We start from the raw sequence: 12457 nt of genomic DNA on the forward strand, positions 1-12457 counted from the left end.
TTTTATTTAATAAACTTTGGTAGTTTGTGTCTTTCAAGGAATTTATCCATTTTATTTTTATAGTCAAATTTTTGGAAAATAAGTTTGTCATAATGTTACCTTATTTTTTAAATATCTGTAGTATATGTAGTTATGACCCCCTTAGATTCTTAATATTGAAAATTAATATCTTTTCTCTTTTTTATTTATTTATTTTGATCAATTGAATATATCAATTGTATTGAACTTTTCAAGGAACCATCTTTTGGCTTCACTGATTTTCTCTATTGTTTCTCTGTTTTCACTGGTTTCTGTTCTTACCTTTATTATTTCCTTCTGGTTGCTTGCTTTCAGTTTGATTAGCTCTTTTTTTTTTCTTAAAGTGAAAGCTTAGATTACTGATTCAGGACATTTCTTGTTTTCCAGAAAAAACAGTTCCTCAAATATTCCTGCATCTCACAAATTTTGGTATGTTATGTTTTCATTTTAAGTCAATTTAAAATACTTCTAACTTCCCTTGTTACTTCCTGGGCTATTTCTGCTGTCTGTGGTCACAAAATATACTTTGTATTATTTCAGTTGAGATCAAATACATAGATCATATCAACAAATATAAATGGATTTGATTCACCTCTTAAAAGAAAAAGATTCACATTTCAGGACAAAACAACAGTCAACCTATGCTTTACTTAAGTGACATACCTAAAGTTAAGTGAACAACAAATCCAAAAAGAAAAAAAGAAGGACTAGGCAAAGATATACCAGGTAAATACAAACAATAAGAAAGCAAGGCTTATGATCGTATTATCAGATGAGGTAGAATTCATGCCAAAAAAACATTAAATGAAACAAAGAAGGACATTTTATATTACTAAAAACTACAATTCACAATGGTGTTGTAAAAGAATTATATGAACCAAATCACACAGCAACTTCACAAATAATACTTCTTGAATTAGTACTTGTATGAGGCACAAGGAGAAGGGTGGCTGCTGGCTGAGTCAGCGGAGCGTGCAACCCTTGACCCTTGGGGTCATGGTGAGTTTCAGCCACATGCTGGGCCTAGAGCTTACTTAAAATATATATAGAGAGAGAGGTATGGGGAGAAATAGAAACATACTAATTGTATGAATGTATAATATATGATTCTTAACGTATAGTATGTGAATCTTTACTTTTTTTAAGAGTAACAATTTTTTAAAAAAACTTTTTTCCAACTAAAAAAACTCTCTAGCAAATAACTCTTGGCTGAAAATGGAAAAACAAATGAAAATTTCAGAATTTAAAAAACATTACAATAATGTCTGGATGTCAAAATCTAAGCCATACAATTAAAGTAGTGATTAAGGGCACCTGGCTGGCTCAGTGGGTGGAGCATAGAACTCTTGATCTCAGGGTTGTGACTTTGAGCCACACGTTCAGTGTAGAGATTACTAAAAAATAAAATAATCAGAGGAGAACCTATAAACACTTGTATCAATAAAAATATGAATTAATTTTTCAGCTCAAGTAGCTAGAGAAAGAAAATAAATCAAATTAAAGCAGAGGGAAGGCATACTATGTATAAAAGCAGATGCTATTGAGGTGTAACACAGAGAAATTATATAACTAATAATTACAATTTCTGTTCATTGGGGCATCTGGGTGGCTCAGTTGGTTAAATGTCAGTACTTCAGCCTAGGTCATCATCTCACAGTTGGTAAGGTTGGAGAGTTTGAGCCCTTTATCAGGCTCTGTGCTAACAGCTCAGAGCCTGGAGCCTGTTTCAGATTCTGTGTCTCCCTCTCTCTCTCTGCCCCTCCCCTGCTCTCACTCTGTCTCTCTGTCTCTCTCTATCAAAAAAGAAAATTTAAAAAAAAACTGGAAACATTAAAAATTCTTTAAAAAGAAGTGACAAATCAGAAATAAATACTGATACAGAGAATATCAAATTATTAGAGACTATTTTGCACAACTCTATGCAAACATAAATATAGTTTAAAATGCATATTTTCTGTAGTGCTGGGGTGGCTCAGTCAGTTGAACTCCCAAGTTTTGAATTCAGCTCAGTTCATGATCCCAGGGTCATGGGATTGAGCCCCATGTCAGGCTCAGCACTGAGCATGGAACCTGCTTAAGATTCCCTCTCTTTTCCTCTGCCCCTCTCCCCCTGCTCATGCACATGCTCTCTCTCTCTCTCTCTCTCTCAAAAACATAACTTCTAGTAAAATAAAATTTACTCACATTAACACTAATGTATATAGAAAGCTTAAATAGACAAATTTGCATAGAGGAAATAGAGAAAATTATCAAAGAAATGCCTTTTAAAAAAGGATCAGGTCAGATGTTTTGACAGGTGAATTATACAGCTTCTCACACACAAATGATTCCAGTGCTACTTAAATTATTGTAGAGCATCATAAAAGAAGGAAAACTGTCAAATGCTAAATTTGATGAAGATAGGGAAAAAGAAAAATACTGTGGTAGATTGAACTATAGGACCAATTACTCACTGTTCTCTATATTCTTTACCAGGTCAACTTGCTATTCCTCCCATAAGAGGCATAAGAGACTGTACTTCCCAGCTCCTTGAATTTAAGCTCAGTCATATTATTTGTGTTGGCCAAGGGGACTATTTGATATAGCTATATAACCAACCACCTCAAAACTTAGTGGCTTAAAACAACAAGATTTATTATTTAAAATGGCTCTGTGGGTTAGCTAGAGAATTCTTTTCTTCTGAGCCAGCTCAGTTGATGCTGGATACTCTAGGATGATCTTAAACATTTCAAAGAATGTTCAGCCTCATTCAAAATTAGATAAATTCAACGTAAAAATATAATTCTCACTGATAAGTTGAGTTAAAAAATTAAAATTTAGTAAAAAATGTACAGTGCATATTGACAATAGTTGAAGTATGGAAAGAGCCCAAACATCCATTGACTGACAAATGGATAAAGCAGATGTGGTATATATGTGTACACACACACACACACACACAATGGAATATTACTCAGCAATAAAAAATGAATGAAATCTTGCTATTTGCAACAACGTGGATGGAACTGGAGCATATTATACTAGTGGAATAAGTGAAATAAGTCAGTCAGAGAAAGACAGATATCATATGATTTCACTCATATGTGGAATTTTAGGAACACAACAGATTAACATAGGAAAGGAGGGAAGCAAAAATAAGATAAAACCAGAGATGGAGACAAACCATAGGAGACGCTTAAATAGAGAACAAACTTAGGGTTGCTGGCAGATTACTAGATGGAGGGATGGGATAAATGGGTGATGGGCATTAAGAACACTTGTTGGGATGAGCACTGGGTGTAATATGTAAGTGATGAGTCACTAAATTCTATTCGTGAAATCATTATTACACTATATGTTAACTAACTTGGACTTAAATTTTTAAAAATGCACAGTGCACTCTGTTGGCTGGGCTTTGGGGAAATAGGCACTCAATTCATTGTTGGCAGGAATAAAATAATGGTACAGCCTCTATGAAGTGAATGTGGCAACACATAACAAAATTACATATGCATTCGTCTTTTAACCCTACAATTTTAACTTTAGGAATTTAGCCTGAAAATACACTTTCAAAATAGGAAAAATACATGCACAAGTATTTCATTATGTGTTAAGTTTTTGTAATAGCATTACAAATAAATATGATTTGTAATAGTAAAATATTGTAAATATCCTAAGTATCCAACTACAGGGACTATAGTTGGGATTCTCTCTCCTTCTTTCTCTATCCCTCTCTGCTCTCTCTGTCTTTCTCTGTCTCAAAATAAATAAATAAGCATTTTTAAAAATCTTTAAAAAAGAAAAGTAGAATAAATGATAGAGTTAAGAAATCCTATCTTGTAATTACCAGTGCAATACATAGAAATTATTTAATGAAAGTTTGATGGGTAGCAAGATATTTACGTGATATTTATGTGATCTCAAAGTATCACCCCATAAGGTTACTTAATCATGAGGGGAAAGGTATTATTACAATGGAGAGATCTTATATACACCATTTTAATCATGTGATCAAACTTAGCATGACCATAAGGGAACTAGCTGATATTATGTACCTCTTGATGTGATACAGAGGGGAGCAAACAATACTATATATAAAATTTCTTATCAAGATTCCTTAATCAAATCTAATTTTGAAGAGGCAATCAGACAAAGTTTGTGAGACATTCTATGAGACAATTGTCCAGATTGTTTCAAAATATGAGTATTATCAGGGTAGCTGGGTGGCTCAGTTGGTTGAGCAACCAACTCTTGATTTCCGCTCAGGTCATGATCTCACAGTTCATGAGATCGAGCCCCATTTTGGGCTCTGTGCTCACAGTGTGGAGCCTGCTTGGGATTCTCTCTCTCCTTCTCTTTGCCCCTCTCCAGCTTACATGAGCGTTCTCTCTCAAAATAAATATCTAAAGAAAATCAATATTATCAAAGAAAAAAAGCAGAGCGATATCTCATTGTGGTTTCAATTTGCATTTCCCTGATGACCAGTGATTTTGAGTATCTTTTCATGTGTTTCTTGGCCATCTGTGTGTCTTCTTTGGAAAAATGTCTATTCAGGTCCTCTGCCCATTTTTTTAGGATCATTTGTGGTTTTTTTGGTATTGAGTTGTATAAATTCTTTATATATTTTGGATATTTACCCCATATCAGATACATCATTTGCAAATATCTCTTCCCATTCAGTAGGTTGCCTTTTGGTCTTGCTGATGGTTTTCTTTGTTGTGCAGAAATTTTTTGATTTTTTATTATTTTAAAAAGTTAATTAATTAATTAAACTTTTTGGGGAGAAAGCATGCAAGTGGAAGAGAGGCAGAGAGAGAGAAGGAATCTTAAAAAGGCTCCATGCTCAGTGAAAAGCCCAACACAGGGCTTGATTCCACAACCCTGGGATCACGATCTGAGCTGAAATCAAGAATCTGATGCTCAACTGACTGACCCACCCAGGAGCCCCAGAAGCTTTTTATTTTGGTGTAGTTCCAATAGTTTTATTTTAATAAATACAATAACTTAATTTTGTTTCCTTAGCCGGAGGAGACCATATCTAGAAAAATGCTTATATAGCTGATGTCAAAGAAATTAATGTCTATGTTTTCGTCTAGGAATTTTATTTTTTCAGGTTTTACATTCATGTCTTTAATTCATTTTGAGTTTATTTTTGTGTCCAGAGGTCCAGTTTCATTCTTTTGCATGGAGCTGCCCTGTTTTCCCAATACCATTTGTTGAAGAGAGAGTCTTTTTCCCATTGTATATCCTTGCTTCCTTTGTCATACATTAATTGACCATAAAAGCATGAGTTTATTTCTGGACTCCATTCTGTTCCACTAATCTATGTGTCTGTTTTTGTGCCAGTACCATACTGTTTTGCTTACTACAGCTTTTGGAATGCTTGTGCACTGTTGGTGGGAATACAAATTACTAAAGCCACTGAAGAAAATAGTACAAAACAGTACAAATGTTCCTTAACAAATTAAAAATTGAATTGCCATATGATCCAGTAATTCCAACACTGGGTATTTACTCCCCAAAACCAAAACACTAATTTGAAAAGATATATGACCCCTATGTTGATTGGAGCATTAGCCAAGATATGGAAGCAACCCATGTTCATTGATACATGAACTGGTAAAGAAGATGTGGCATATTTATTTATATTATGAAATATTACTCAGGCAAAAAAAAAAAAAAAGGATGAAATCTTGTCATTTACAACAACGTGGATGGACCTAGAGGGCATAATGCTAAGTAAGATAAGTCAGACAGAGAAAGACAAATACTATATGGTTTAACTCATTTGTGTAAGTTAAGAAACAAAACAAATGAACAAAGGTAAAAAGAGTGAAACAAAAAAACAGACTCAAATACAGGGAACAAACAGGTGGTTGCCACGGGAAGGTGGATGGATGGATGGGTGAAGTAGGTGAAGGGGATTAAAAGTATACTTATCATGATGAGCAATGAGTACTGTATAGAATTGTTGAATCGCTATATTGTACATTTGAAATGAAGATAACACTGTATATTAATTATACTGGAATTTTTAAAAAAGCATTACTAAAAAATTAAAGACAACCCAATTTAAAAATGGATGTGACAGTTTGAATAAATATTTCTCTAAAGGAGATATACTCATGGTTAATAAGCATATGAAAAGATGCTCAATATCATAAGCAAATCAAACACAGATGGAGACACCACTGCCACCCTGTATGATAGTTGTAACCTAAAAGACTAAAAATTGTTGATGAGGATGTAGAGAAACTGAAATCCTCATTCACTACCAGCAAGAATATTAAATAGTAGAGCCACTTCAGAAAACAGTGTGGAATTCCTCAAATCATTAAACAAAGAGTTACCATATGACCATGGAATTCTACTCCATGTGTATATCAAAGAAAAATGAAAACATATTCCATACAAATTGCACACCAATGTTCACAGTAGCGTTATTCATAATAACCAAAAAAGTGGATACAACTCAAATGTCCATTAACTGATAAATGAATAAACAAAATGTGGCATATCCATACAAAAAGCTGATGTTTTAAATTTTGGTGAAGCTCATTTTATTAGTCTTTTCTGTTATGGTTTTCTGGGTCTTGTCAGCAAAAACTGCCTATTTCAGGATCATGAAGATATTCTCTATTTTTTTCCTCCTTCTAATAGCTTTAACTTTTATATTTAGATCTGTTACCTAATCAATTAGTTGTTGACAGATAGGTATTTAAGTCTCCAAGTACAACTGTGGATTTGTCTATTTATTCTTTCAGTTCTATCAGTTTTTAATTCACATGTCTTACAGATCTATTGTTTAGTGCATATGTATTTAGGATTGCTGTGTCTTCTTGGTAGATTCATCACTCATTATATAATGTAGTCCTCTGTTTCTGGTTATTTTCTTTGCTCTGAGGTATATTTTATCTGATATTAATATAGCCATTACTGTTTACTTTTATAATTTTTATAGGGTTGAACTATTGAAACTTGTTCGCTGAATCATTTTCACTTGCATTAATGTCCCCACATTTATATTAAAAATTCACAAACAAATGAAAATGGGAAAACCGCCAATACCTGATTTCTGTCCCTTATTTTTCCACTTGCAGTCATATCATTTTTTAAAAAAATTTCTTAGAGTGAGAGACAGCATGAACAGGGGAGGGTCAGAGAGAGAAATACAGAATCCGAAACAGGCTCCAGGCTCTGAGCTAGCTGTCAGCACAGAGCTCAGCGCGGGGCTTGAACCCAGGAACCGTGAGATCATGACCTGAATCCGAAGTTGGATGATTAACTGACTGAGCCACCCAGGCGTCCCCACTGCAGTCATATCATTAGCTACCTTATGACCATATTGAAAAAAAACATCTAACGTTCAGAACTACCAATAACAGGAAGAAAAGAATTTTTCTTTTAATTTTAATTTTAGTCAGTTAACATATCAATATTGGTTTTAGGAGTAGAATTTAGTGATTCATCACTTACATACAACACCTAGTGCTCATCACAAGTGCTCTCCTTAGTTCCTATCACTCATCTAGCCCATCTCATTAACCTTCAGTTTGTTCTCTATTGTTAAGAGTCTCTTGTGGCTTGTTTACCTTTCTTTTCTATCCACCTTTCCTTATATTAATCTGTTTTGTTTCTTAAATTCCACGTGTGAGTGAAATCATATGGTATTTGTCTTTCTCTGATTGACTTAGTTTACTTAATATTCTAGCTCCACCACATCATTGTAAATGGCAAGATTTCATTCTCTCTCTCTCTCTTTTTAATATTTATTTATTTTTGAGAGACATGGTATGAGTAGGGTAGGGGAAGACAAAGAGGGACAGAGGATCCAAAGCGGGCTCTTCACTGACAGCAGCAAGCCCAAAGCAGGGCTCAAACTTACAAACCGTGAGATCATGACCTGAGCTCAAGTTGGATGCTCAACCAACTGAGACACCCAAACACTCCAAGATTTCTTTCTTTCTGATGGCTGAGTAAGATTCCATTGTGTATATGTGCGTATATATATACATATATATATACACATATATATACACACATATATATATACCACCTATATGTATATATATACACACATATATATACCACATATATATACCACATATATATATACCACATATATATATACCACATATATATATATATACCATATATATATATATATATATATACACACACACACACCACATCTTCTTCCCATTCTTCAATTGATGGACATTTGTGGGGGGTTATTTTAGATGTTTATTTATTTTTTGAGGGGGAGAAGAGAGAGAGGGGGGAACGAGAGAGAGAGAGAAAATGAGCAGGGGAGGGGCAGAGAAAGAGGGGTACAGAAGATCTGAAGTAGGCTCTGTGTTGACAGCAGAGAGCCCATTGCAGGGGTCAAACTCATGAACTGTGAGATCATAACCTGACACTTAACTGACTGCGCCACCCACGCACCCTGGGCTCTCTTTATAGTTTGGCTATTGTTGATAATGCTGCTATAAACATTGGGGTGCATATACCCATTTGAATCTGTATTTTTCTATCCTTTGGATAAATACTTAATAATGCAATTGCTGGATTGTAGGGTAGTTCTATTTTTAGTTTTTTTAGGAACCTCCATTCTGTTCTCCAGAGTGGCTGCACCAGTTTGCATTCCCACCAACAGTGCAAGAGAGTTCTCCTTTCTCCGCATCCTCGTCTACACCTATTGTTTCTTGTGTTGTTAAATTCAGCCATTCTGACAGGTGTGAGGTGGTATCTCATGGTTTTGATTTGTATTTCTCTGATGATGAGTGATGTTGTGTATTTTTTCATGTGTCTGTTAGCCATCTGGATGTCTTCTTTGGAAAAATGTCTATTCATGTCTTCTGCACTTAACTGTTTTGTTTTGTTTTGTTTTTGGGGGGGTGTTGTGTTTTATAAATTCTTTATAGATTTTGGACACTAACCCTTTATTAGATATGTCATTGACAAATATCTTCCATTCCGTAGGCTGCCTTTTAGTTTTGTTAATTGTTTCCTTTGCTGTGCAGAAGCTTTTTATTTTGATGAGGTACCAATAGTTCATGTTTGCTTTTTTCCCCTTGCCTTTGGCAACATGCTGAGTAAGAAGTTGCTCTGGCTCAGGTCAAAGAATTTGCTGCTTGTAGTCTCCTCTAGGATTTTTATGGTTTCCTGTCTCACATTTAGGTCTTTCATCTATTTTGAATTTATTTTTGTGTATGGTGTAAGAAAGTGGTCCAGTTTCATTCTTTTGCATGTTGCCATCTGGTTTTCTCAACATAATTTGTTGAACAGACTGTCTTTTTTCCATTAGATATTCTATCCTGCTTTGTTGAAGATTAGTTGACCAGAAAATTTTTAAATTTAATTATTTTATTTTAGTTTTAGTTTTTAAGAATATAATTTATGGTCAAATTGGCTAACATACAGTGTGTAAAGTGTGCTCTTGGTTTTTGGGGTAAATTTCCATGGTTCATCATATAACACCTAGTGCTCATCCCAACAAGTACCCTCCTCAATGCCTAAGGATTTATTTTTAAAGAATGAAATGTTTTCCATTATGGTGGATTCCTTTTCTTTATTTTTATTTTTTAAATTATTTTTTAATGTTTATCTTTGAGAGAGAAACAGTGCAAGTGGAGGAGGAGCAGAGATAGAGGTGACACAGAATCCGAAGCAGGCTCCAGGCTCTGAGCTGTCAGCACAGAGCCCAATGTGGGGCTTGAACTCACGAAGTGGGAGATCATGACCTGAGCCAAAGTCAGAGGCTTAACTGACTGAGCCATCCAGGNTTTTGAGTGAGTGAGAGAGACGGGGGGGGAAGGGGCAGAGAGAGGGAGAGAGAGAATCTTAAGTAGGTTCCACAGCACAGAGCCCTATGCAGAATTCAATTCCACAACTCTGGGATCATGACCTGAGCCAAAATCAAGAGTCCCACACTCAACCAACTGAGCCTTCCAGGAGCTCCCATCATAGTGGATTCTTAAGCAAGTTCTCCACTTATGCTGTGTGCTAGCTGGCTGTCTTTTGGTATAACTGTCACATGTTTGGATAGTATAAATGGTGGTTTCTTCAAAAAGGCCCAACAGATAGGTCTCACTTGCCTCCTGAAAACACTGATAGCTGCATTCTGAAGCACATATCTGTTTTGAAGTCCTGAGCAATTTCTTGTATCAGCCACTGGAAAGGAAGTTTGGGACTCAGAAGTGTTCAGTAGATTTCTGATAACGACTAATTTCACAGAGTGCCACAGTACAGGGCTATAATAATTAGATTTCTTCACCCCTCCAGTAGAGGGTTCACTCTTGAGAGCAGCTTTTGTATCCAGTTGCTTCCTTGGTGCTTTACCACCAGTAGATTCGCAGTCTGCTTTGTAGGAGTCATGGTGTAGAGACCTCCTAACTTACCCCACTTCTTAGGCTGGAGCTCAGCGAGCTATAGGTGGCACTGGTGTGAGCAATTCACTGTGGCCGCTGCAGTGGCTGGGAACCCTACTACTTACTGTTTTTAATTGATATTTGTATGATGTCTCTTTCCCCATTCTTTTACTGTCAACCTGACTATATCATTATATTTGAAGTGAGTTTCTTATAGACATAATTTAGTTGGGTTGTGTTTTTAATTCACTCTGACCATTTCTGTCAATTAAAAAAACTTTTTAAATGTTTATTCATTTTTGAGAGACAGAGAGAGACAGAGCATGAACAGGGGAGGGGCACAGAAAGAAAGGGAGACACAGGATCCCAAGCAGGTTCCAGGCTCTGAGCTGTCAGTGCAGAGCCCGGTATGGCGCTCAGACTCACAAACCTTGAGATCATGACCAGAGCCAAAATCAGACACTTAACTGACTGAGACACCCAGGTGCCCCTGACCATTTCTGTCTATTAATTTGTATTTAGACCATTTATATTTAAGGTAATTATTGATATTTTAGAGCTTAAGTTGTCATTTTTTATTTTCTGTTTGTCTTGTTTTTCGTTTTTATATTTCTTTTCCTGCCTTCCTCTGGGTTGCTTGAATATTTTTAGAATTCCATTTTTATTTATTTATCATGCATTTCTTTGTGTAGCTTTTTAAGGGATTGCTCTAAGTATTACATCATACATTCAGAACCTATCACAATCTACTGGTGTCAATTTATTAGTTTGAGGGGAGTATAGAAACTGTACTGTCCTTTGTTTTCCTTTACACTCCCCCCTTTATAATTGTCTTAAATATTTCTTCTACATACGTGTATAACCATATCACTGTTAAACGTTTTGCTTCAGTTGCCAAACATGTTTTAGAAACCTCAAAGATAGAGGAAAAGCTAATATGTTTAATTATATTTTTCTTTACCACATTTCTTCATCTTTTCTAATAATTCAAGTTTTCTTTTTGTAGTCCTTCCTTTCTGTTTAGATAACTTCTTTTAACCATTCTTTCAGCTGGTGACAACTTCTTAGTTTTCCTGTATTTAACAGTGTCCTGATTTTCCCCTCATTTCTAAAGGATATTTTTACAGGATATAAAATTCTGGGTTCAGAGTTCTTTTCTTTTAGTATTTTAAAAGCGTTGTGTCATTACTTTCTGACTTGCATGACTTTCAATGAGAAATCCATTGTGATTTGAATTGTTTTTCTCTAATAGGTAAGGTATTGTTTCTCTCCCCTTGTTTCCAAGATTTTAAATCTATCTTTAGTTTTCAAAAGTTTAACTATATGTTTTGGTTCAGATGTCTTTGGATTTATCCTTTCTGGAGTTCAGTCAGATTATTGAATATGTAGGTGTGTGTATTTTCCCACGTTTGGGAAGTTTTCAGCCATTATTTCTTTAAGTACATTTTTAACCACTCCTTCTTTCTCTTCTTCTTGGACTTTGATGATGTCAATACTAGATCTTTTGTTATGATTCCACCGGTTTCTATGGCTTTTTTTTGGGGGGGTCTATTTTCTCTTTGTTGTTCAGATAGAGTAATTTCTATTGTTCTATCTTGCAGTTCATTAGTTCTTTCCTCTGATCGTTCTATTCTGGTGTTGAGCCCATCCACTGAGTTTTTATTTGGTTGTTATATTTTTCAATTCTAAATTTCTCATTTGGTCTATCTTTACTTTTCTTTTTCTTTTCCAAGAATTTTCATTTTCCTATGATTCAAACATATTTTGGGTTCCCCCTCGATCTTTGAGCAGCCACGCCTGCAATCAGAAAGAAAAAAGGTGAGGACACAGCAACAAGTCAGCTATCTACAAAACAGGAAAGGAGGACTAAGAAGGAGCCAAGTCGTATGACACCTTGATCTTGAACTTCTGCCTCCAGAACTATAAGTAAGGCTACCTCAGGAAACAAGCCAAAGTACACATGGTGGAGAATCCCAAATACCACTATGACTAGGGAAATAAAATAACCAAAATCTCAACAAGAGAGACCAAGAGACACCATTCAAAGACCACTTCCTGAATGGACAGGCCCTGGACAGTCAAAGAGCCTT

This window comes from Crocuta crocuta, unplaced genomic scaffold (genome assembly GCF_008692635.1).
Source record: "Crocuta crocuta isolate KB4526 unplaced genomic scaffold, BGI_CrCroc_1.0 scaffold168, whole genome shotgun sequence".
NCBI lineage: Eukaryota > Metazoa > Chordata > Mammalia > Carnivora > Hyaenidae > Crocuta > Crocuta crocuta.